At 39.0% G+C, this 27620-nt stretch overlaps 1 long non-coding RNA gene across 1 annotated transcript in view; it reads left to right on the top strand.

Annotated features, from left to right (window-relative positions):
* LOC122742966 overlaps positions 1–27620 on the top strand; it is a 725757-nt gene that overhangs the window by 446702 nt on the left and 251435 nt on the right. Inside the window, exon 3 of the long non-coding RNA XR_006354966.1 lies at positions 21505–21611. This is a non-coding gene — a long non-coding RNA (uncharacterized LOC122742966). The remainder of the gene's footprint in view (positions 1–21504; positions 21612–27620) is intronic.

Genomic DNA, 27620 nt, shown 5'->3' with positions numbered 1-27620 from the left:
CATGTTACCTTAGTTCAGATTATCCAACCCACTCTTCTGGCTCTGATGATCCTACTATGGGATACCTTATGGGACATTTGGTCATTTTCTATAACATCCTCAAAAGATTAGACATATCCCCCTAAATCCCTAACAGCCCATTCAGACTGCACCATAGACTAGCCAAACATAAATCTATCTCAACTATTTTTTTAATCTACATAGTCAACCTGTGCTACCTCATGGGAGTAACCCATCCCATTAATTTAAATACAAGTAATTTTTTTATGGGGCAATGAGGGTTAAGTGACTTGCCCAGGGTCACACAGCTAGTAAGTGTCAAGTGTCTGAGGCCAGATTTGAACCCAGGTCTTTGTGAATCCAGGGCCAGTGCTTTATCCACTGTGCCACCTAGCTGCTCCCTAGTACATGCAAAATTAACTAAAGTAGCACTCCTTTTTATTTAACTTTGTTAAAATTTGTTTATTTTATTTATTTATTTAACTTTGTTAAGCTTCAAGGAAGGACCTCAAATAATTGTATGCTGGGTTTTCATCAATATGAACAACTTCATGTATAATCTGTATCAAATTGCTTGCTTTCTCAAGGAAAAAGGAGGTAAGGAAATGAGGGAAATAGTATTGAGCTCAAAATTTAAAAAAAGAATGTTAATTTTTTTGTTTTTTGTAATTTCAAAAAAAAAAGAAAATTAAAATTAAATGTTAAAAAATGTACAACTTCAAAGAATCCCCAAATTTCACATTTGGAAGAGACTATAGTGCCCACCTAATACAACTCAAGTTTAACAAGAATATCTGTTTCAACTTTCCAGTAGTCATCTAGCCTCTACTTAGATATGTTGAATGGGGGAACCTACTTCCTCCTAAGGCAGTTCATTCCACTTTTAAATAGCTCTAATTATTGGAATGTGGTTTTTTTTCTTATGTAAAACCTAAATCTGAAATATCCATTCAATTCAACTAGTTCTTCCCTTTAAGACAAAGCAAAACAAATCTGATCCCTCTATCATCTGACATCCATTCCCATACCTGGAGAAAGTTCTAACGGTCATGACCCAAACCTGGGTTAAATACCAACAGCTCTTTTACATATAAATCCTATGATACAGCCTTCAATCTTATCACCATGCTCGTTGCAATCCTTTGGACTCTGATTCATCCTTCCTAAAATGGGGTGCACTGAACAGAATACATTACTTGTAGTATGACCAGAACAGAATTCAATGGGTTTACCATCTCCCTCATTCTGTATACTGCACCTAGATTAATGTAGCACAAATTCACTTGAAATTTTTTGTCTATCATTTCACAATTTATTACCAAGTTTGTAGTCCACCAAAATACCCAGATCTCACATACATATACATCCACATATATACATATGTTTATACACACACATAAATATATATAAATTCTCTCTCTCTTGCTCTCTCTCTCTCTACCTTGTCCAGATGCCTTCCTTATCATATTGTGCTATTAGTAAGACTAGAGCATCATATCTATACCTATTAAATTTCAGTTAATTGATTTGGTCAATCATTCTGGCCAATCAGATACTTTTCAGATCCTATGTCATCAAGCATGTAGCTATTCCTCTCAGCTTGGAGTCATATGCAAATTTTATGAGCCTACCATTACTGTTTGCCTCCAACTGGTTTTTCATCTTATCTGCATTGTTTCATCATTGACTTCATTCCCTTCATCCTTCATCTTTCCAGGATGAAGTTAGCTTTTTTCCCCCTCCCATTGGTTCTCATAGAACATTGTCTCTTGGTTATATGTCATTGTCTGAATACCTTCCAGCCTTGGTATGTCCTTCTTGAGCTGTGAAGGCTCTAGTTTCTGTGTACTTTTGCTGTTCTTGCTAAATGGGGAGTTGGTAACAGTTTGAAAGCTCTACAGTCTTGTTGCCCTCCCTATTGTGTTGGAAGGAAGGAATAAAATAAGTTTTTAATAAATGTCTACTATGTGCCAAGCATTGTGCTCAACTATTCACAATTATTATCTCATTTTGTCCCCACGAGGCCTATGAGATAGGTATTATTATTAACCCTATTTTACAGATAAGGTAACTAAGTGACTTGCTCAGGATTACATAGCTAGTAAACACACAGGGCTGGATTTGAACTCAGGTCTTCCTGACTCTCCAGTCCCAGTGTTTTATTCCCTGCTATATCTAGTCACCTCAATCTAGTATACAGAGTTCATGTTCCAGAAAACTTGCCTCTCAAAATCCTTAGGACACTGGATAAGATGAACACACCCCTTGCCATACCTCCTCCCCTGCTTCTTGGCATTCTTCCCATTAGTCATTTCTTATGGCTCAGCAATATTTTATAAAATTCATGTGGAGCCATTATTTTCTGCACCACAATTCCTTAATTTATGGTCAACTACTTGATTTCTAGTTTTTTTGCTACTTCAAAATGTGATGCCATGAATATTTTTCCATGTTTGGGTCTCTTCTTTCTGCCATTGACTTTTTTTGGTAGGGTAATAGGGGTTAAGTGACTTGCCTAGGGTCATATAGCTAGTAAGTGTCAAGTGTCTGAGGTAAAATTTGAATTCAGGTCCTCCTAAATCCAAGGCTGGTGCTTTATCCACTATGCCACCTAGCTGCCCCTCTGCCATTGACTTTTTTGAGGTATATGCTTGGGAGGGGGCCATAGGTATAGACCAGAAATGTAACTTTTACCACAGAATGTATTCTTCACCCAAAATATATGAATCCTTTTGTCCTCATTCAAGGCATTTCCTGCTCTAGGGTATAACCTGAAAAAAGGCTCATATTTTGCTACAAGATGGCACTGAAAATCCTCCAGCGTCTGCAGCCACAAAATAAATATTAGAGCTCTTGCAATATTCACCCTCTTGCCATGCCTTTGTGAGTTCTAGCTTAGGATGTGTATGAAGAATAAAGGGAGAAAAATGTTCAGGTAGAGGGGAGTCTTAGATAAGGCAAAATCAAAATGTTAAAAATTTGGATTTATGCCCAAATTGATTAAAGGATGATTATTTGCTTTGCAACAATGTTTTCCATAGGATTCTCTAACATGACATTCATAGTGCAATAAAATGAGATTTGATTTAAAGTTCAATTTATACAACTTTTTATATGCAATGTTCCATACATGTGCCTTTTCCTGTCTCCACATCTTCAAAGGAATTGGGAAAAGAGAATTTTCCTATCTCTTCTCTGGGGCCAATCTTATTCTGTGTAATTTTGCAAGGTTCACTTTTGATTGTTTTGTGGTTGTTATTATTTATATTGTTGTGGTCTTTGTGTGAAGTGTCTATGTTGTTTTCTTGGTTTTGCCTTCTCCACTCTGCATAAGTTTATGTAAGTCTTTCCTTCTTTATAGTCATCATTCCTTAAAGTATAATACTATTCTATTACTTTCATGTACCATAAGTTCTTCAGACATCCCTCACAAAATGAAAAATTTATGCAACATTTTTAGGGACACACGTACCTAAGCAAGGTATACCTGCCTATTCTAGCAGTTGTAACCAGAGATGTTACTGCCATTTCCATTAATTGTTACTACAGATGAAAATAAAGATAGAGATTATACTCATGCTTTTACAGGCATATTGAACTCCTAGGTAAAGATTTCTCTGCTACTTTCCCTGTGAACTATAGTGACAGAAAGTTGATAAGGCCTACAGGCCTTATCCAGCCCACCACACTCCGAAGTGTGGCCTAAACTAAATTAAAATGCAATTGGGAAATGTTTAAGAAAATTAATAAAATGCATTAAATCACAGCTAATGTTAATGTTTTTTTCTAAGTTCATACATGGCCCATAGCAATACTTATGTAGGGATTAATAGCTTCCCTTTTAATTTGAGTTTGATACCACTGGTCTAGAGTTCAAGTGATTTGCTCAAGGTTTTGTAACCATTATGTGTCAGAGGGAAGACTTGAACCCACCTCTTCTGCCCTCAAGGCTGGCTCTCCATCCTGCCATGTTGTTTTACATAATGAAAATAAATGTGCAAAAATTACCCATGCTACTTACGGAAATGTGATGTAGTAGAAAAGGCAATGGCTTGGCCTCTAGTCTTAGCACAGTGCCTGGTGTGTAGTAGGTATTTAATAATGTTTATTGATCAGTTGACTAATCTGTCCCCCTACCCACTGCTAATGTCTGAATCATGAAAAAGTCACTCAATCGTTCTTGGTCTCAGTTTCCTCATTTGCAAAATGAAGAAGCAGGATTCAATGAGCCTTCCCAGCTCTGGACTTTGATTTTGTCTAGTCCAGGTTGTACCTTGTTTTTGTTCATTTACCCCAAGTTCAATTTCAATTCGGGTCACATTCTGAGTGGACTAGGATTTTAAGCTAAATGTATCCCCCTCTGCAGCATCACCAAATGCATTTTCACCCCATTTAAAAGAACTCGCTCCTTTAGCCCTTTTTTGAATTCTTCCAGCTTCGAGGTGCTTTAAAAACGAGTAGGTTCCTCCTATCGATGTGGTTCTCCTTTGTCTGCCTGGTGCTGTTAGAGGGCAAAGGGCATTGGAAAGCATTGGTCTTCACATAATGCTACCACCTTGCTCTTAGCTTCTTCCATTGCCACATGAAAGTCACCGTTAAAAACACACACATCAAAAAATGAAATCCATTGAGAAGGCGAGCACTGCCTGCTGAGCTGGCATTGAGAATGGGAGCCTTTGTTTCAGTGGTGACTGTGACTCCTCCATCGAGCTTTCTGTTAACTCTGCTGGGCTTTCTCACTGGCGCTCAATGCTGATCACTTCTATTATTTTTAAAGTGGGGGGGGAACCTTACTTTTAATCAGTGAATTGGGGCTTCTGAAGAAAGACGCTCTATAATAGTTTCTACCTGACAGGTGGAAACTATTGAATCAGAAGGGTCTCCTTTGGCCAGCTTTATTTGATGGTATAGGTGGCAGAGTTGAAATTCTGCCTTGCCCCCACACATCAGCTTCTCTACCACCCTGTATTAATTAGAAAATAAAATGAATAGATCCCCAGGCAGCAGTTGGACTAAATGACTTCTAAGGTCTCTTCCTACTCTAAGATTCCATGATTCTAGGAGCGAAGAGCCCCTGTGGGCTGCCTAGTGCTATTGATGCCAAAAGACAAGGGAGTCAGGGGCAGAAGCTATTTGTTTCTCTTGTTCCATCTCCAGCCTGCCTCCCACTGCCTTTCCCAGTTTCTCCCTGAAGTGCAAAGCCATGGGAAGAATTAACCCTCAAGAGACATGAGTGACTGGTCTTCAGCTAGTAAGCAGTTACTGCTGCTGTAAATCATGTTAGTTGGAGTGGGGATTCTGTATTTACCTGAAGTTTTATGTGGATCTTTACCAATTCCTAATAACTAGAATTATTTCTTACTGATTTCACCAAAAAAAAAAAAAGCAAAGGAAAAGATGGGAACTAACCCACTTAAGCTTTTACCAATGTACTTATGCTCTTGGGACTCTTTCAAATTCCAGATCTCTAAGCCAGCAGTTGCTTAGGTAGTAGTCAGAGACAGTCCTAGGTTAATTGGTGGAATACAAGGGTTTGTATCTCATTGCACCCCTTCTTTAAGATTGGTACATCCCATGCTCTCCCCTACTCCTGCTCAATAAATGCACAAGCACTTACTGTCAACCTTTGTGTTAGGCACTGTGGATACACATAGAAAAGCAAGACAGTTCCTGTCCTCAAACAGGTTACGTTCTATCATGCCCACATCTCATATTTTCTATCTGAACTCAGACGGATGTGACCGGGAGAGTACAAGTGAAAGCATTAACAGGGATCAGAGCCTTAGCTTGAAAAGGTCTCTCTTCTTTGGTAGAAGTTCCAACAGTAGAATTTAAGACATTATTTGGAACCATTTACCAAAAAAAACCCCAAAATGAAACCAAAACCAAAACCAAAAATCTATGTCTCTAACTTTCCAATCTTTCTGTCTTCTTTATTTTCCTATTTTTGTTGATTGCATGCCTGTTTACCTCAGTATTGTCTGCAAATTAAACTTTCCCTCTCCTAACCCTCACATCTTACCATATGATTGTGGGATTTGGTGCTGGACAGAACCTTAGGGCTCATTATTTTGAATTCACTCATTTTGAAGATGAGCAAACCAAAGTCTAGGAGGTAGCAGTGGTGGCTTGTTCAAGGACACCCACTATTGGATTTGTATCTAGTCTCTGACATTCATTAGCTGTTCCATCCTGGGAAAGTCATATAACTTCTCTAAGACCTAGTTTCTCCATTCTCACAGTCAGTTCCAAGTCTTCCATCTATGATGATTTTTTAATTTTTCCTTTGCTTTCCACTTCCACTGCTACCCCTGTAGTTTTGGTCCTCATCACCTCTTTCCTGGGCTATTATTAACGTCTTCCAATTGGCCTCCCTGACTCCAATTCTCTCCTCTCTAATCACTGACACTCAAGCAATCTTCCTAATGCACTTATCTAATCATGCCATTCCCCTGCTCAAAAAAAAAAAAAAACAGGGGAAAAAAGTCTACAATGGCTTCCTCATTTCTGGCTATTGTAGCTTCTGTACATAATAGGTACTGGGGACTCATAGATATACTTTTTTTCTGGATAATAGGGCTGAATCTGTTAATACTGTGACACAGATTCCTACCCATTTGCTTAGTTCTCCGTGGAACATAGTTTTCTGGGTTTCATGCTTACCTCTTTTTTCTTTCATTCAGCTGTATTAAGATGTCTGTTAGACTTGTCAAGGTATCTGGGGTAGGGTGCTTTGCTAAGCAATGAATGGGTGGAACTTTCAGGAAGACTCATTTGCTTTTAAAAAATGTAAGTTGCATCATTATTAAAGGTATTTGCCAAAGACAGACTCCTTCTAGCCCCTAAATAGCTTCTCATTGGCAAAACACATTTATATAATCCATCAAAGGTCCCTTATACCGACTAATATTTTGTATTCAAGCTTCAGCATCCTGTGCCCTTTGTGGGTAATAAGACATGGATCATAACTCTGCTCTCAAAGACCAGCAATGGGCTCCACTGAAAGCATTACACTGTTGGATAATATCCCAAAGACAATCTGGAACTCCCTCCCATTCCCCTGCAAAATCTAAGATCTCTTCCTGTTTATCCTTTTTGCTTTTATTTTTTTTTTTGGTTGGGCAATGAGGGTTAAGTGACTTGCCTAGCATCACACAGCTAGTAGGTGTCAAGTGTCTGAGGCCAAATTTGAACTCAGGTCTTCCTGAATCCAGGGCCGTGCTTTATCTACTGCACCACCTAGCTGCCCCTGTTTATCCTAAGAAAATAAGTTCGGGAGGGTGATTTTTTTCACATAAATACAACCTCTAATTCAGTTTTCCCTTCTTAGCTCTACTATCCTAAGACCAGATCGCTTTAGCTCACAATGATCCCTCCCTCCTCAAATCTCTCCTGTCACTCATTTTGGTCCTCTCCTCTGCATTTAGGATATTCTAAATTGTAGTTACTTGTATACATGTCTTTCCCCCGACTCCCAACATGATTAAAAATTCCTCTAGGGTGGCTTCTAGCATTGTACCTGTAATAGGAATTTTCTAAATCAGAACCAAGAATGACAAAAACTACACAAAATCTCAGAGGTAGAAGATGTCACATAGCCTGACATTTTCTAACAAGCAATTATGCAGTTGTTGTTTTTTTCTTTTTCTGAAGACCTCTAATGAAGTTCCTACTACTTTCCAAGGTAGCCTAGTCTGGAAAATAATTCTAATTGTTAGGAAATCTTTCCTTACATTTAAAGCAAATGAATGGTTTTTGGTTTTTTGTTTGTTTTTGTTTTTGCTTTGCAAGGCAATGAGGGTTAAGTGACTTGCCCAGGGTCACACAGCTAGTAAGTGTCAAGTGTCTGAGGCTGGATTTGAATTCAGGTCCAGGGCCTGTGCTTTATCCACTGTGCCACCTAGCTGCCCCATAAAGCAAATGAGTCTTACTGCAAGGTTCATCCATTCATTGCTCTTTGTTCTTCTCTCATGAATGAGCTAGAACAAGTTAATTCCTCTATCACATTAGTTGAAATGAAATGATAGGATGATATTGGCCTTCATGCTTTCAACACACAAGAAGACACCCCATTTCCCAACCCCAGGCCTTTTCACTGGCTGTCACCCATGCCTGGAATGCTCTCCTTTACCTCTGCCTTTTGGCTTCCTTCTAGTTGCAACTCAAGCTCTCTCTTCTGGAGGAAGCCTTTCCTGGTTACTTCTCCCCCCATCCCAGCAGCTAGTTCATTCTCGCTGAGATTACCTTCCATCATTCCATCTTGTGTGTGTGTGGTTACTTATGTTTTCCCCTGTTAGACTATGAGCTCTTTGAAGACAGGGACTGTTGTCTTTCTTTGTATCTCTACGACTTAGCACCTGGTGCCTAGTAAACCCTTAATGAACGCTTGTTTCTTGACTGGTTTACTGAAATTCCCTGCACCACTTTGGAAAATTGTTAAGTACAAAAGGAGACATCAGCCAAGGAATCAAACAGGAATTAGAGGTGGGGTCAGGATAGCCACAGAGGCCATCTTAATGTATTTGATACCACATTTGCTCCAACTACCAGTGAGAATGGTCTTAGTTGAAGCAATAACTTTGTGTGTGTGGGGGGGGGTAGAAAACAAAGCACTGTTACCAAGATTCCAAAGTCCATCCTTACTTCCAAGCATTGAGAAGACAAGATTGGCTTTGTTTTCCAATGGGTGTTATAGAACATTGGAAAATATAATACTCTTTTTCTCCCCTTCCAACACCTGGACGTGATTTACTTTTTCATCTAAAGCTTCTGTTTCTCAGTTCTTCCTTAAGGAGTGAAATTGTCCTGAAGAGCTAAAGTTGGCCTCACGATCTCTAACTGGCTGAACGTCAGCAAGGCTTCTGTAAGATTTCCACATAATTTTCAACCATCTGTATCTGCTTTGGGTTTCTTTCCTTATTGATTCAGCACGACTCTTCACCTCCTTAGAGATAGCTCCAACTGACTTCTGATTTCCACTTTCAGGCAGCAGTGTTAACAAGATTGAGTGGTTTCTATATCTGGGAAAAAACAAACAAACAAACACAATGACAACTGAATTCACATACTGCTATTGTAGGGAGATAAATTGTTTCCATATATTGTGCTACTTGGCATCTTTGGAATTGTTGATACCCCTAAAATAATAAGCTAATTGTGAAAACAAGAATTTATTTGATAAGTTATAAAATCAGAGATTTGGCATTAAAAAGGGCTTCAGAGGACATCTATATCAACCTATACTAATTTTTACATTCCTTTTTTTTTGGTGAGGCAATTGGGGTTAAGTGACTTGCCCAGGGTCACACAGCTAGTAAGTGTTAAGTGTCTGAGGCCAGATTTGAACTCAGGTCCTCCTGAATCCAGGGCTGGTGCTCTATCCACTGCACCACCTAGCTGCCCCTTATACTAATTTAAGAATTCTTTTTATAACATAACCTACAAATGATAATCAATGCTTGATGACCTCAGTGGGGGGCATGGGGGGTGAAGGAGGCAGGAAACCCCATATTGAGGCAGACTCTTCTACTTTCAATATTTGTAGTTACTAGGGACATGCTTAATAAATGGTTGGTATATGAATAAATGAATTAAGGCAGGGTGGAGGTCAGTTGAATGCTTATTCCCTTTCCATTTCTACCAATGACACTTTCGGTGATTAGGACACCATCAGTTTCCTCTAGTTACTATCTCTTGTCTCATGGATATAGCTGTCACTGTCTCTTAATTATTCCCTCTCTCCTAGTCTGGACTAAGGGTAGGGCCCATATTCCTAGGAGATGGGACTAAGAGGAGTCTCATATGGATCTGAAGTCACCTAGTACCTAGATTCCAGTGACATCATCCAAGACCATGTGCTCTGGCCAATCATCTGCAGAAAGCTTCTAGTAACATGCATGTATACATATATTTTAGACATACACATGAAGGCAGGCCCATGAGTGCTATTTGCAAAGCGTCGCACACTTCTTTGTGAATTGTTGTTTCAATCAAGTGATGGCACAGAGGTTCGTGAAGTAGTTGGAAGGGCTTCACCATTAATCTACAACTTGTAGCTCCTGAACCCAAACCCAAGGAAAGAGTATTTTTTTTTTTCAGAATGGAAGTATGGGGCCCAAAGAACTTCCTAGACCAAGACTAATATTCTTTCTATTCACTATAGAGCTCCGTCTAGGAGTTGTAGAAGAAGAAAGGAGCCAGGTCCTTACTGATGTTATTTCCTTAATTAGAATAATGTTCTTCTACTAGGGAAGTTGTTACCTAATTCAGTCTAAGGGCTGTGGAGGAAGCAGACCTTTTTTCTCTCACCTTTCTATGCTCTCCGTTTTAATTTTATCACACCAGCTGATCATAAAAGTACTATAGTTATTTGGGGGAATGAACAGGGCATCATTCTTTTACCTCAAATAGTATAAACCTCGACACTCCTGAATTGAATTTATTAATTATTCAGTCATATTTCAGTAGTATACAACTATTCATGACTCCATTTTGGAATATTTATGGCAGAGATACTGGAGTAGTTTGCCATTTCCTTCTACAGCTCATTTTACAAATGAGGAAACTGAGGCAAACAGGGTTAATTGACTTGTCCAGGGTCATTCACAGTTAATGTGTCTGAAGCCAAATTTGAAATCAGGAAGATTAGTCTTCCTAACCACAGGCCCAGTACTTTATCTACTAAGGCACCTAGCTGGCTTAAATTGAAACCCCCTTGTGAAGAAAAAATTATTCATTCTTATATCTGTGTCCCAGCTATTCTGTAGAAGGAGAGGCTTTTATTTTCCAGACCTGCTGTAATAAGAATATATGTTAAAGAATTTAGAGTAAGAATTATGGGGGCAGCTAGGTGGCACAGTGGATAGAGCATTGACCCTGGATTCAGGAGTGCCTGAGTTCAAATCTGGCCTCAGACCCTTGACACTTACTAGCTGTGTGACCCTGGGCAAGTCACTTAACCCCAATTGCCTCACCAAGGAAAAAAAAAAGAAAAAAAGAATTATGCTGACTCCCTCCTCTACCCCACCTCAATATTTCAAGTTTCTTAGTCATTAGTCACACAAAAAATTGGTTTTCTTAAATTACTGTTAGCACCTGAAGGTAACCCCACAAGTATCCATGTTCACCCACAGCTCAGAAAAGTGCTACCCAAATTCAAGATCTCCTAGGTCCATATAAACTCAAAAAATATAACTCATGAACCCTCAGTATTGTTTAATTCCACAAATCAGCCAGAGGGCACAGTTAATTCAAAATGCAGATGTCATAAAGTAGGAAAGTTTTTACAAGTAGCATATGTATATACCATCAATGATAAGAAGGGACATGGCTAGGGAGTATGCAGGGAAGGACACAAAACATACACATATCCAGGGGATAGTTGTGGAAGAAGAGGGCTAGAGAATCTATCTTCAGAGCGCGTAGATGAAAAGACACATGTACGTGTGGCCCGGGCATAGACGCAGGGAAGATGTGGCTGGAATACATAGTGAATGTATACATGCATAGGGAACTTGTGCAATTAAGCACCCATTTGGAGAGAAACCTGCCAAAGCACCACAGATGTATGCTGCTCATATCATCAAGCTGGACTTACTGCTGTCTGTGGAACATAGGTTTTTGTTGGGTATTTTTTTTGATCCCACAGACTGCATCTACCTGTTATTCTACTGGCCCAGTGGCTGCAGATAATAATTGTTTCTCTTTTGCTCATGTTTGTAGAGCTTTTCTCTATCCGAAGCTAATGGCAGCAGCTTGAGTGAGCTTTGCCACCTGTCTTTTAGCGTGGTGATCAGAAGCTTAGGTTTCAATTATTTTAATGAAGGAGGCCAGGCCTTCAGTACCTAACCACCAGATTAGAGTAAAAGCTCTCACCTGACCTCTTCTCCATAAGAAGATGAATTTTGGGGGCAGCTGGGTGGCGCAGTGGATAGAGCACCGGTTCTGGAGTCAGGAGCACCTGAGTTCAAATCTGGCCTCAGACATTTAACACTTACTAGCTGTGTGACTGTGGGCAAGTCACTTAACCCCAATTGCCTCACTAAAAAAAAAAAAAGAAGAAGAAGAAGAAGATGAATTTTTCAGGCTCCAAAGTCTTAGCTTTATGAGATTTTTTTCCCTGGAAAGAGAGCCTCAGGCTCCACAACCCAAACTCCTAACTACTAGCCAACCAAGAGGTGTCCAGAACCATGTAATCTACCTTTAAACTTCTTTTCTCCTGTTCACCAGGAGTAATATCTCTGTGTCAAGTGTCCATCTGGTTTAGAGTTAGAAAGTTGCCTTTAACCTTCCTCAGTTACTATAAAGTAATCTTCAAAGTCATTTTTCTAGGAACTTCCTTTAAGTAAAACATCAATGCCAGTGTGGGTTTGAGATCCTGCAGTATTCTCCAACCCTGCATGATCCTTTGGGAGTTTGTGCAAATTAAGAGATGTGGAAAGCAAAAATAAACACACAGGTCCCATAGTAGCAAGGTAATGCAATCCACATCAATCCCATGTTCCAGATTCCTGCCTTTACTATAGGTGTGGACAGCCACAAGCCTCCCAGAATTTAAGTCACCGGGGTCCTCTATTGAATTGCATTTTGTGCTTCAATTTACCAGATTTTAGGTAAAACCATTTCCCTCTCTACCAGGGTCATCTGTTGCAACATCCTGTTTTGTTTGTGTATGTGTGTTTCATATGCTACTATCTTATCATAAATAAATAAGTACACATAAACACACATACATGCATATATACATACATGTGTGTGTATATCTACACATATGTGTAGATATTTCCACATTTTTCTTTAAACTCTGCTTTGCTACAGCACTTAGGATTTATGAGAGTAAAGTCATCCTGGGACCCCTGAATATTTTGCAAATCAATGGTCCTTTAGGCTGTTCAGCATCTAAAGAGCTGATTTTCTAAAGTAAAGTTAAAAAGAAACACCATTGCTACATAACTGACTTCTCAACTCCTCCTAATTTGAATGAATTTGGTGAGTTTATACACAAAGAGAACCTGTTTAAAATGTGGAGTGTCAGAACCACATCAAGACTGTTCTTTAAATTAAAAACAAAGCATTCTGCTTTTGTTGCTCCATGTACCTTGTATTCACAGCTACTTCTCAGGTGAAACCAACTCTTTTCCCAAGAGGGTGGGCAGAAAGGAGAGCTCTCACTGAAAGAGAGTAAATGTCCTCCTCTTTCCAAATGATATTTTATAAAATTGTAAAGGATATTGACACTATAAAGTGCCATAAAGTCTGGGCTATAAATTGGAGAGCTGGCTTACGCTTGTATTCAGAGCAGCAGAGAACATATCTGCAGGCTTGGTCAATGTTTCAGGGCCTGTTCCTGGCTTTGCGTCACCCCCAAGGGAAATCATTTACCTGGAGCAAGCCTGGGTTGCCCCCTTGACTAAAATGGGAATCACATCCCTGCTACCTTCCCTCAGAGACTCCCTGCTTTGCTGGTGTTCAGAAAATAAATTGGCTAATGTTTAGGGAGCACTTTGAAACCTTATGTAAAATAATCCTATATAAATTCAAGTTATTATCAACTTTATTATTGCTCTGATGTACACGTCATTGGATATTTAGAAATTACATACAGTAATTATGGGAGTACATATAGTAACTCAAGTACTATCGCTATTACCATTGACATTAGTATTTCATGGCAACTCACAGTGTAGTAAATATCTCTCAGGCATTTCCCCCTGATGGTTGCTGAATATTTATTGGGGGCCTGGAATGTGTGAGGCCTGGTAATTAAGAGGAGTTTAAACAATATCTGGTGGGGGTTCCGCCATCTCTGGCACCCTCCCCCTGGCGGTAGGCCAATGCTGTGAGAACCATGGAATTATAGAGCAGGATAAGGCCTTATAAACCATTTATACCAACCAACTCATTCAACAGATGAGGATACTGAGGCCAGAGGACTTATGAGCCCAAGGTCATATAACTAATTAGTTCTATATCTGGGACTAGAAACCCAAGTTCTCAGTGACCATGTTTTCCTGATATGGGAGGGGAAAATTTCTTAAGAGGGTGTTGTCAAAGATGAAGGTACTGGGGGCATCTAGGTGGCACAGTGGATAGAGCACCGGCCCTGGAGTCAGGAGTACCTGAGTTCAAATCCGGCCTCAGACACTTAACACTTACTAGCTGTGTGACCCTGGGCAAGTCACTTAACCCCAACTGCCTCACTTAAAAAAAAAATATGAAGGTACTGATGACACTTTGATACAGAATCATCCTATAAAATACTGAGCCTGCTTTCTGCATTTGTTTCTTGGACTTGCAATGAGCTAAAATTCCTATACCGATATATGATTACTGAGCACTTCATATTCATTACCTCACTTGATTCTCACAACAATTCCATAAGTCAGGTAGCTTAAGTATTTTTATACTCATTTTACAGATGAGAAAACTGAGGCTCCAAAAGCTTAAGTGAGTAGCCTAATGACACATGGCTTATAAAGTACTGAAGGTTGAAGTGGGCCTTTAACTTGACTCATCTTACCCCTATTTCGGTGCTCTTTCCACTCTGCCATATTACCTTGTTTATTACTTGACAGTTATAGGATCATGGACTGGATGAGACCTCAGTGGTTATTCAGTCCAATTCTCTTATTTTACAGATGAGGAAACTGAGGCTGACAGACTTGCTCATGCCCAAATAGGTGGTAAGTGACAGAGTTGGGCTTTGAACCAAGAGACTGACTCCAGAGCCAGGGCTGCTTCAACTATGCTACCCTACTTTCTATTTTAAATGTAACCCTACTCTTGCACAAGCTTGGGGTGAGTTTTCTGAGGGACAGTCGTCTGCCTGTATTCTATACATCAAGAACAATATGACTTCTACTTGTATGAGAAACTGTTGAATACAAGATTCTGTGTACCTATATAAGTGAAGAGGAACTTCTTTGCATTCCATAGACACAACTACTGTAAGAAGGGAGAAAGATGAGAGAGAGAGAGAGAGAGAGAGAGAGAGAGAGAGAGAGAGAGAGAGAGAGAGAGAGGTGCAATATTAGAATGCACATCTCCCTGGAGCTATTGAGGGGTATATGGGGAAGCTTAGTCCCCACTAGATTGTTAGTGTCTACAATTCTAGAGCTTGCTAAGAAAGGACTGTTACTATTGAGATCATTCCACCCCGCCTCCATGATTGAGTTCAGATCCTTTCTCTTGCCTAGCTGAAGAGCTCATTTACTTTTGTATATTTTTGGCCTATTCTAATATGTATAATTCTCCTGATTTTTGTTTATGGATTACTTTCATAAAGTTGTTTACTAGGTATCTATAACTGGTGCTTATTTAACCATTTCTTTTCCTAATGGGAAGGGGCCAAACTATAGAGAGTAAGTTAACTGTTATTCTTCCTTAAGAACTATCAGAGAAAGCAATATTTATTCCGAACTCCTATCAAATCCCCAGAATATAGATATTTAATGTATGATAATAAATGCAATTTTAGCCTGATAACCCTTTTGGAGTTGGGACAGTGAAGGAGCCATCACCCAGTCATAATGTCCTTGTTCCACCCCCACACAGGTAGAAATCAAAATTTCCCTTGGACAAAGGTAGGCCAGATTCCAGATCAGTTAGCTATCCATGCAACGCATGGAATAGCCTTATGTATATTAGCTACCTACCATAACTTACATGAACATCTGAAAATATGGTAAAAGCCATGTGTCAGGCTCCTTAATACACTGCTTGCTTTTATGTGGAGTGACTTCAGTATCATTAGTTTGTATGCGGAATGACCATATTATTTTGTGATATACACTGCATTTCTCTCGCTATGTCATAGTCTATGACTCTATGACATGGGGGAATCATCCTTATTGATTGACACTAACGTTATAGGGGGCTCTATGGCATATGCTGCTAACCCCATTATTAAAGAAGTAAATCGACACCACCTTAATCATTTCTGCCTTTTTTCTTTCCCATGGTTTGCCGAGCAGCTTGACATTTCCTCATTAGGAAAGCAGGTCCCTACCTTCTGTGTCTTTTCCCTGGCTTGTCTGGCAAGTAGTTCTCTCTTGCAAGCTATGAAATCCTTAAGGAGGACTTCCTGGCAAAGGAAAAATCCTCAGTCATCCAACAGTCTCTCACTTTTCTATTTTAAATCTTGGCCACGCACATATGGTTGGGCATGTGTGCCTAAAAATTTCTTCCACATTGACAACGAACTCAAGATAGTTTTTTTTTTTTAATAGACAGTGTTGAGCCTGGGCCTCTCCATGGAGTCCTATGAAACTCACCCTCAACTGTGTGACAAAAGGAAAATAACCTTTACTCTATTCATTTTACATTTCTTTTATTCTTCTTCCATTGGACTATCTCAGCTTATTTTCTTTCCTTTTTCCTGGGCAAGATCCCCAAGAAAACTGGTTGGTATCTCAGTAACAGCTGTTACCGATTGGGCTTTGGGAAAAAAGGGGGGTGTTAAGCACCAGTTACATCCAAGACAGCAGGGGGCACTTGGCAGCCATCTGCAATGGACCTGATCCTACCCAACCAAAAAGTCCTCCTTTTTGTTATCTAGGGGTTAGCCTTTGTTGAAAGTGTTGGATCCTCCCTCACCCCCAGGATCAATAATCTTCTCCTCCCTCTTGGTACCTTCCTCCCTCATTATGTCCCCAAAGGCATCCTATGCATTCTCAATCCCTTTCCTGTCAGCTAGATGTCAGCATCTCCCTTCTTCTCTTCAAACTTCCTATCCATAAGGTGTAAGACCATCAACTACGTTAGCTCATAAGCTTTACTTGCATTTTAATATTGAATTTTAAAGACTTCAAAGCCTTTAAGACTCCAAATATTGAAGGTATAATGGTAGAATAACAATAGATATTAGGGCTATATTGGGAGGTGAGGGAGGTTGGGCTTCCCAGGAATGTCTACTCACAACACAGTACATAGATGACCTCCTAAAGTGGGAACGGGTTTTAAATGTCATCATGGTAGGGTCAAAGAACATTGGACTTGGAGTCAAAACAGCTTGTTTTGAAACTCTCCTTATCCAGCTGCTAATTGTGTTACCTTGGGCAAGTCATTTAAATTCTCTGGGCCTGAGTTTCATCACCTCTAAAGTGTGGATAACATTACTTGAATTACCTACCTATAGAATCTTCATGTTTTAAAGGTAGGCAGTCACTGGATACTAATATTGTTTAAAAGGTAGGTAGATACTGAAAGGTATCTCAGAGATTATCTGGTCCACCTAGCACAAGTAACAGTCAGTATATAGCTACTATAATCAGTAGTACTTAACAGCTAGCTGGACATGGTGACAAATGCCTGTAATCCCTATTACTGGGAAAGCTGTTGCTAGTGGATCACTTGAGCTTCTGAATTCTGGGTTGTAGAAGGACCAAAGCTAATCAGATATTTGCATTAAGTCTGGCACCAATATGGAGAGATCTTAGGAGCAAGGGGCCACTAGACTGGGGAAACCAGAATGGGTTAGAGACAGAGCAGGTGTAAACTTTCATGCCCCAGGAACATTCATCCAATGGGAGTAAATGAAAAATCCATCATGGTTAAAAATTCTTCATGGACAGTTATAATTGCATCTGACTATTAATAGGCAGGAGTCAAATTGGGGAGGTGTACTTGGAAGGCTTAGAGAGGGCATTCTAGAGGACTCATGTGGCATGGGTCAGCAGGTCAGTGACTACTATGGGAAATAAGTGCACCACCCCCTATCGTCACTCAATGGCAAAGTGTAGTTGCCTCAAAGTAGTTATGACTGAATTTCAAGAAAGATATAAGAAGATTATATGATCTTCCAGGAAAAGGACCATGCCTTTCTCATTCTCATCCATCACCCAAGGTACCTAACAAAGTGCTGACCTTAAGTATTGAAAACAAAATTAAGCAAAGATTTTTTTTGAAACTGAATTTGGAACATAAATTAGATCTTATCAACTCTACTCCTTCCTGGTTAAGGAATAGGAAAGGCACACAGGAATAATGAGGGCTCCTGTCCTAAGAAGACTGTCAGTTCTGGCACCTCTACTTATGATGCCTGACTCTCCACCCTACATTTCTAATCCTATTATACACTTATCCCTTTCCCAGACTTAATGGCCTGGTCCAACCAGGTCTTCTTCCTATTCTTTACATTGTATCTCCCATCTCTATGCTTTTACACACTTTTGTTGACCGTGCCTGAAATGCACTCTCACATCATGCTCAAATACTAGAAATTTTTATTTCCTTCAAAACTGTTCAGGTGACACCTTTCCCTGGTTTTTTCATCTCTTGAGTTGATAGTGGATGTCCTCCCCTCAAAAACATTACCTTTTATTGATTTGTGTACAGTTTTGTAAATACTTAGTTTTGTGCAAGTTTTCTTCTCTGAAAAAATGTCAACACATTGAGGGCAATGTTTCATTTTAATCTTTGTATACTCAGCACCCAACATAATGTCTTGCACAAAATGGGAACCTAAAAAGTGCTTGTTGATTGATTTATTTGCTCATTCATCTAGTGCTTGAGAAGGGAGAAGTAAACAATGTTTAGGTGAGAAGAAAGAATCAAAGCCCCAAGAAAATGTGAACAGTTCACAGTCTTCTGAATGGTGTCATTCATGCCATTGTCTCCTTGCTACCTACCTCAAAGCAGGGGAGATTTGGAAGGAGAAAAGACCAACAGCCATGAAAATATTAATGGGACAAGGGATGAAACCTTGGTCTTTCCACAGAGAAATTGGTGGTCATTGTTGCACAAGCTGATCTCAGGTCTTCTAGCAGATTACTGGTGGTTATGAAGTCAGACCAATAACATTCTCTTCCTGCTGTTTGGCCTCTGAAATTTCATTTTTTTGTTGGTTTTTAAATGTGTCCCCTAAGGGGCAGCTAGATGGCGCAGTGGATAGAGCACCGGCCCTGGAGTCAGGAGTACCTGAGTTCAAATCCAGCCTCAGACACTTAACACTTACTAGCTGTGTGACCCTGGGCAAGTCACTTAACCCCAATTGCCTCACTAAAAAAAAAAAAAATTGTAAATAAAAAAATGTGTCCCCTAAATATTATCCTGAATAGCATAAGAAAATATAGCTCCATAGCTATATTATTATATTATATTGGAAGAGCATCCATAGCCACTGAAATGGTAAGCCGTATATATAAACAAAGTGAAAGGTATGTGGCATGTGGGAAGACTAGACATATCCTTGGTGGGATGCCTTGGTAGCCCATGTTGTTACATACATTATGAAAAAAATAGTGTTGTAAGAAACAGGAAGAACAGGTTGTGAGTTTGGGACTCTAGACAAAGGCAAAAGAAAACATTTGCTAAATTGGAATGCCTATTTTTAACTTACCTTTCTCTTTCAAGAAATTGCAACAACTCCCAATGACATGTAAAACCAGGTACCTTATTAAGACTGCTATAGCCTCCTACTATAATTCACAAATTCATTGCCTTCCTTTCTACCAGTAAGATTTAGAGTGCCATAATGCATTGGGATATTTGTTGTTGTTTGTCCTTCATTCTCAAAGGTGATCGTGACAATGGGGTGATGTCATGACTTTAAGTGAATTGGATTTAATTGAGGGAGGGCTATACTAGCTCACCAACCTCTCTATCCTCCAGAGTCATCTGAGTTCAGTGGCAAGATAGACATCAGGACGACTGGAGATAGCCCCAGCTGTTTGATGCAATTGGGGTTAAATGACTTGCTCAGGGTCACACAACCAGTAAGTGTCTGAGGAGAGATTTGAACTCAGGTCCTCTCCAATTTCAGGGCCAGTGCTCTATCCACTACACCACCTAGCTGACCCCCAGGATATTTGTATTTTGGTTTTTTTGTTTTGTTTTGTTTTGTTTTGTTTTGTTTTGTTTTTTTGGCGGGGCAATGGGGGTTAAGTGACTTGCCCAAGGTCACACAGCTAGTAAGTGTCAAGTGTCTGAGGCCGGATTTGAACTCAGGTACTCCTGAATCCAGGACCGGTGCTTTATCCACTGCGCCACCTAGCTGCCCCCGATATTTGTATTTTGATTCTAAAAGTCAGCAAGTTATACTCTTTTCTGTTCCTTCAGCTTCCCTTTCACAGTCCTTCATTTTAATCCATGAAATCATGATAGGGAAATGAGATCACTTCTTTCCTCTTTTTCTCCTATAATACTCTCTTTTCTTTATTCAGATTTTTGCCTGTATGATGTTTATCTTGTGTTTCCTCCTTTTTTACCTTTTTTTTTTTCCATTGAGCACACTGTGAGAAAACATTATTTTTCTGAGCAGGAAAATGGTGTTATAAGCAAGACAATTTTAAGGACTGTCCATGCTTACCTGTCTCCCTCAAAATACTTTATACCTTGTTCATAATAATTGCTCAATAAATGTTTCTTTTTAAAAATTATTTTTATTTTGTTAAATATTTTCCAATTATATATATAACATTTTAAATAATCCTTTTTTAAAAATGTTTTTATTGATATGTTTAGTTTTTATGTCACCTTCATTTCTTTTTTTTTTTTTAGTGGGGCAATGGGGGGTTAAGTGACTTGCCCAGGATCAGACAGCTAGTAAGTTTCAAGTGTCTGAGGCCGATTTGAACTCAGGTACTCCTGAATCCAGAACCGGTGCTTTATCCACTGCGCCACCTAGCTGCCCCCTTAAATAATCATTTTTAAAAATAGATTTTCAAATTCTTTCTCTATCACTCCTGCCCCTCCTTGAGAAGGCAGGATATTTGATTTCAGTTATACATGTGAGATCATGCAGAACATATTTCCATATCAGGCATATTACAGAAGGAAACACAAACAAAATAAAAATCAATAATGATAATTCTTTTTAAAAACATGCTTCAATCTGCATTCAGAAGGCATCAATTCTCTCTCTTGAGATGGATAACTTTTCATCATGAGTCCTGTGGAACTGTCTTAGATCACTGTTTTGATCAGAATAGCTAAGTCTTTCACAATTGATCGACCTTATAATGTTGATGTTAGTGTATATGAATTTCTCTTGGTTCTGGTGACTTCACTTTGCATGAGTTCATATAAGTCTTCACAGGTTTTTCTTAAACCATTTTGTTCATTATTTCTTATAGCACAATAGTATTCCATCATATAGACCAAATTGTTCAACTCTTCCTCAATTTGTGGGCATCCTCTCAATTTCAAATCGTTTGCTGCCATAAAATATGCTATAAATACTTTTGTAAATAGGGTTCCTTTTCTCTTTTCTTCGATCTCTTTAGGATACAAACCTAGTAGTGGTATTGCTAGGTCAAAGGATGTGCATAGTTTTATAGCCCTTTGGGGCATAGTCAATAAATATTTCTTGATTTGTTTTGAAATGATTAACAGGATACACCAGGAAGCATGGTTAGGACTTTCAGAATGATATTGGGACCCCCTGCTGCTATTTCACTTACCTCCTAAAATCCTGAATCTACGAAGAAGGAATAATGTCTTCCCAGAGGGACAGATCACAGGCTTTTCCAACACAATATATTGTTCTGTATCTGTTTATTTCAACAGAATATGGAGCTGATCTGGAAGAAAAAACAAACAAACAACTGAACAGTCCCAGGAAGACAGAACCTCATTGATTAAGGGGAGATTTGGAATATGCAGTTGAACCTCAGGTAAGGAGTGTATAATTTAAAGACAGATAATACAGAAACATGGCTTTTGTATAAAAATATGGCATTTCTAACCCATCAGTGAGACATGCAATTTCCATTGCTTTTATAGTTTATACCAAACCACTGAAGCTCTCCTTCCAAAACCATGTTGTAGTTCCAATAGCACTCATTTGAGAGCACCTTGGCATGAGAACTAAGGGCTATATTATAACCATAAAATAGTTATTCTCTCCTCAAATTTAATTGATTCATATGGGGAATTGTGGTATGATCTTGGCTTTATTTATAACATATTTTGCTTAATTCGTCTAACCAAACCAGATAATTAAAAATCAGCCAAAGAGCAGAAGCAGTTTGAATTAAAGAAGATATGCAAACTAAGCTCCATAGGGATAATGTGGGACAAAGCTAAATCAGAGCATCAGTTATTTCTACCTTCGCCCTTTAGGAGTTTTTTAAAGTTCCCAAATAAGGGTTGGTCTGCCTAACATTAATTTATATAATAATTTGTTGCTTATTATGTATGTGGGAGTTTTCTAGGCCCATGTCCCTGAAACTAATACATGCAAGGCTCCTTTTTAAGGATACAGAGACAGAAAGGAAACAGTCTCTGCTCCCAAGTTCATATCCTTAGTCTAAGGTGACAATCTATATACTGATGGGTGTATGAAGAATAATTGATACAGTCCCTTCCCTCAAGGACATTAATTTGAACGATGCCCCCCCCCCTTTCATGAGAAAACATTTGTCCAGTGTCTCCTGCATGAAGAATATGGTGTAGGGGGCAGCTAGATGGTGCAGTGCTTAAAGCACCGGTCCTGGATTCAGGAGTACCTGAGTTCAAATCTGACCTCAGACACTTACTAGCACTTACTAGCTGTGTGACCCTGGGCAAGTCACTTAACCCCCATTGCCTGCAAAAAAAAAAAAAAAGAATATGGTGTAATCTCATTTTAACTTTCTATTCTTCCTTTCTCATCATGGCTAGACTAATTTGACTATCATAATGGGTAGAGATGACTATGAATCCAATTACATATGGAGCAGTTGGCTGCATTGTCTAATGAGAATAGAGCTGTAGATGACTACAGAAGCCCTGTCTTTGTTATATCTATAACTTTCTGAAAAACCCCCTTAGCCTGGTTTTATAATGTCAAGCTCTAAAATATTCAGGTTGTTTTTGTTGTTCTCGCCATAAAAAATTAATGATCATGAAAGTATTATCATGTTTATTTTAAAGCAACTATTTTCTACATTTTAATTAAAAGTTGTAAGTCACCATCTTTTGACCAAGTTATCTTAAATCTTCATCTTATTGGTAATGGGTATTGGGCCAGATTCAGAGAGAAATACAAGCATTACTTAATGCAAACAGTAAAAATCTCAGCATTTCTAGAGATATGGTTCAGTTCAATTCACGGGCTGTGTTAACTCTGCCTTTTTAATTAGAAATATTCTCCTACTTATGCAAGAATACTGGAAAGGGGGCATTGTCTTATTCATTATGTATTCTGAGAGAATCACAACTGGACAAAACCAGGCATAATATGATGACTGTTGTGTTATTAAAGCACTTTAATAAGGTTACTCCAAAGCCCATTTTCTCTTCCAGAAGTATGGTGTCCTGGACCTTTCCTGGCTCAGAAGAGGGCTTTTTAATCTTATCTCAGAAAGGTTTTCCTGGTCAGATTTCTGGGATCATAACCATTTCCTTTCTAGACCTCAGTTCTACATTGTAGACTATTAGCGTAGACAAGATTGCAGTTTCAATTTGAGGGGGTTTTGTTGTTGTTGTTGTTGTTTTCTTGGTTGGTTTTGTATATGTACACCTACCTATTTATATCTCACTCTCTCCTTCAAGCAAAATCCATTCTAGGCAAACTGGATTACCAGTTTTAAACTAAATCAGTATACTCCATTATGTAGTTATCAAGCACTTACAATGTGGCAAGTCATTATGCTATGGTAGGCACTGGGGTTGTAAAGAAAAAAATGAAAAGCACTATCCTGCCATCAAGGAACCCATGTTCTACTCAAAGGATGCAATGTATTCAGAGGTAAATATATATGTATATGTATACATATATTATAGAGACACATGTATGCACATAGACATATTATAATTTGAGGAAGAAGGAGAAAACTCGAACAACCAAAGAAAGACCTCATAAAGATGGCACCCCGAACTTATCCTATCTTCTCTGTTAAGATCTTTCAATCACAGAATGGACTCCATTGACATATTTACTTGTTCAAATAACTCTATTTCTTCAAGGCCCAGCTCAGATACTACTTCCTCCGTGCAGTCTTCCTTGATCCCTAAAGTGAAAATGATCTCCCTCCTCCATAATTTATCATATCATTTTGTTGGGACTGAGCCACACATTTTAGTGTATATCCCACTCATTTCTTTTATGTCTTAGCCTTCTCTATTGGATAATAAACACTTTGAGGTACAGGCTAGGCAAAGTGTTACAGTGGAAAGAGGCAGATTTTGAGTTAAATGTCCTGATTTCATGTCCCAGCTCTGTCCCTTACTACCTGTGTGACTTAGGGTCCTCAGTTTGGATTAGATGACCTCCAGGGTCCCCTGAAACTCTGGGTCTCTGATCTTATGATTTTCATCTTTGTATCCCTAGTATACTGTGCCTTACTTATCAACATAGTATTGAATAGGGGAGAATGCTTAAAACAGGAAAAAATATCATCAAGCTGTTGACTTGAGCACAGGACACTGTGAGAGTATATATATTTCTAAACTATAATCTCAGCTTTCACATTGACCCCTGATGCGATATGTTAAAATAAACATGTATAAAGTACCTACTATGTACCAGGCATTCTGCTAAGTGCTGCCCTGCTAAACATAGTGCTCAGAGGTTTAATTCTATCACTTTCTACCTTTCGTTGTTTTACAAGAGTATTCAAATTCAATTTATTAAGTGCCTACTATGTGTTGGGAATGATTTAAGTGTCTTTTATGCAAAGATGAAATAAGACACAATTCCTGCCCTGAAGGAACTTTCATTACTATGGGGAAATGGGGCACAGAGAATAGAGCGTATACACAGAGAAGCATGATGAAAGGGAATTTGAGATAGGAGAGAGGCACTAGTATTGACAACTGGGGGATACTAAGGAAGATTTCACAGGAAAGGTGACATCTGAGTTTAGCCTTGAAGGGAGAAAAGGACCCTGAGAGGCATTAATGAAGAGGGTGTGTATGCCAGGCATAGAATAAAAGAAAGTAAGAGAAAGCTTCCCTCAGCAGTAGGGTACACAACAGCAGCAAAGCAGGGACTTATCTCTATGCATTACTTTGATTTCAAATTATTTTTAGCATGGCTTTTATTGTACTCATTGTTACATACATAAATCTTTAAAGTAATACGTTTTGTAAGAAATGGTCATAAAAATTTACAGCCAGTAACTTTTCCCCTGTCCCTTACAATGATATTCTACTAAAACCATTAAATGGTTCTCATTAATGCCCTTTAAATGATTGTGTAATGACCCACAATCGCTTGTAAGTGAACAACCATTAAAGAATTACCAGTTCTTAGCATGCTTTTAAGTACAGTTTAAATACATGGGAGGTAACGTGTAATATATTAGAAAAAAAAGTATTAAATTTGAAATAGTAAAAACACACTCATCACAGCAGAGTGAGGAGGTATGCAACCCGACCCTGCAATGACCAGAGTTCTGAATGAACACATGATTACTGCAGATTGCTTTTCCTTTATATTTTTTTTAACTTTTTTTTTCTTCCTGGGGAAGGAAAGATTTGTCACAGGTGAGGCTGGAGAATAATTTTGTGGTCTTCACACAGAAGCAAATGTAGGGGGGTAGAAATAAAGACTGTCCAAAAGCAGGCAAAAGATTCTGATGAAAAATGAAAAATCCAGTTAATCCTCAGATACTTCCTATAAGATGCTAAAGATCCAGATGTTTGGCATTGTGTAGACTAAACATCTGGATTATGTAAACCCAGCCAAAAACAACATGAAGGGATCAACTTCCTCAATGGAGAATAAGGTCAAAAAAATTCCCCACTTCTCCATGCACCAAGCATATATTGTGATTGGCAAGCTTACCTGCCAGCATACAGCTGGGCTCTTGAATTCCCCCCAAATACTACTGAAAAATAAAGCCCATTAACCTTGGTGATGTTATTCATGTTGGAGTGAGTTTTTCACTCTTGACAGGTAACCTGTCTGAGAGTATCTTTAAGAGTAATCCAAGTGTACAGACCTAGCCACAAAGGAGCTCTTTGTACTAACCGTATAATACCAGGTGAGGCCAGAGACAGATTGCTCATGGAGCATGAGAGGGACATAATTCTCTACAGAGACGTTTTTCTCTTTACTTTGAAGGAATTGTGTCTTAGAGGGGAAAAAGTGAAGCTGGTTTCAGGTCCAGAGAGCATTTCCACAAATCTTTCTAGACTCTTTTGGAAATAGTTTATTTACTCAGTATCCCAACTGGCGAAATCTTTACCCTAGAAGCTCCAGTGAAATTGCATTAATTTCCTAACATGTTTCATGTTCTCCCTCTATATATTATATTATCACACCTTAATTTACTACTACTTAAGGGCAAAGGACAGGTAGTAGAGAAGGCACTCCCATGTGTTATAGATGGAGATATGGAGTCACAATGAATAGCCATGGAAGGTTTGAAAGGAGGAGGGAAGAAGGTAATGAGCATTTATATAATGCTGACTAGACACAAAGCACTTTTCAGATATTATCTCTTTTTGATCCTCACAACAACCCTGTGAGGTAGGTGTGCTGTTATTATTTCAATTTTACATGCAAGGAATTGGAAACAAAAAGAGGCTAAGTGACTTGCCCAGGGTCACACAGCTATTGAGTATGAGGCCAAATTTGAACTCAGGTCTTCCCAATTCCAGACCTAGCACTCTATCTACTGTACCACCTAGCTGTCTCTGGCTTGAACCAGGTGGTAGAGTGGAAACATTCCAGGCTTTGGAGTCAGAGGACCTGTAGTAAGTCATTTAGCTTATCAGCCTCAGTTTTCTCATTTGTAAAATGAATCAGTTGGATTAGATCATCATTAAGGTCTTTACCATCTCTAAGGTGTACGATCCTATGATTCTAGGTTGCTAATTCTAAGTAATGTACTATTTTAGAAAAACTCTTGGCTTTCTCTGTGTGTATATGTGCATGCGTGTGTGCATGCGTGCGTGCGTGTGTGTATGTATTCAGTCAATAAGATGAAGGCAAAGGTAGGAAGTAGAGATTTCATTTAGCAAACATATGAAATGGGAAAATTTGTCTTTGTTGCTATAGTCTTTCCCCTCTCTCTCTCTCTGCTTCCCCTTGTTCCTTGCTAGTCTTTAAGACTGCCCTCACACACCCACATTTCAGGTGCCAAGTATTCCTCATCCTCACTCAAAGACCTGGTTCCCACCTCATAGAAAACTGATTTCTAGAAAGGATTGACATCAATAATTTAATGGTAGGGCACTAGTTGGTGCGGGGGATAGAGTGCAGGGTCTGTAGTCAGGAAAACTCATCTTCCTGAGTTTAAATCTGGCCTCAGACATTTACTAGCTGTGTGACCTTGGGCAAGTCATTTAACCCTATTGCCTCAGTTTCCTCATCTGTAAAGAGAGCTGGAAAAATATATGGAAAACCACTCCAATATCTTTGCCAAGAAGACCACAAATGGAGTCATAAAGAGTCAGATGTGACTGAAAAAATGATTCAACAACAACAAATTTAATGGAAATTTAAGTCCTCTCCCAGGGCTATGGGCATTCTAAGCCTTTTGTCTAAGTATGGAATAAAAGACTTACTTTCTGTAAAATGGATGCTGAACATCAGTAGGAAGGATACTTTGGAGGGAGGCAGGAAACCTTCTAAATGTCATTGAAATCATAACATTGAGAAGAATAATGGCTTTTCATTATACAGCATTTCTTGAAGATGAAATTCTTTCCTCACACCAATCCTCTGTGAGGTAGGACACATTTGCTTATCA

The sequence above is a fragment of the Dromiciops gliroides genome, chromosome 2 (assembly GCF_019393635.1).
Source record: "Dromiciops gliroides isolate mDroGli1 chromosome 2, mDroGli1.pri, whole genome shotgun sequence".
Classification (NCBI taxonomy): Eukaryota; Metazoa; Chordata; class Mammalia; order Microbiotheria; family Microbiotheriidae; genus Dromiciops; species Dromiciops gliroides.
Note: the sequence above shows the minus strand (reverse complement) of the source record. Positions and strands in the feature narration are given on the sequence as shown.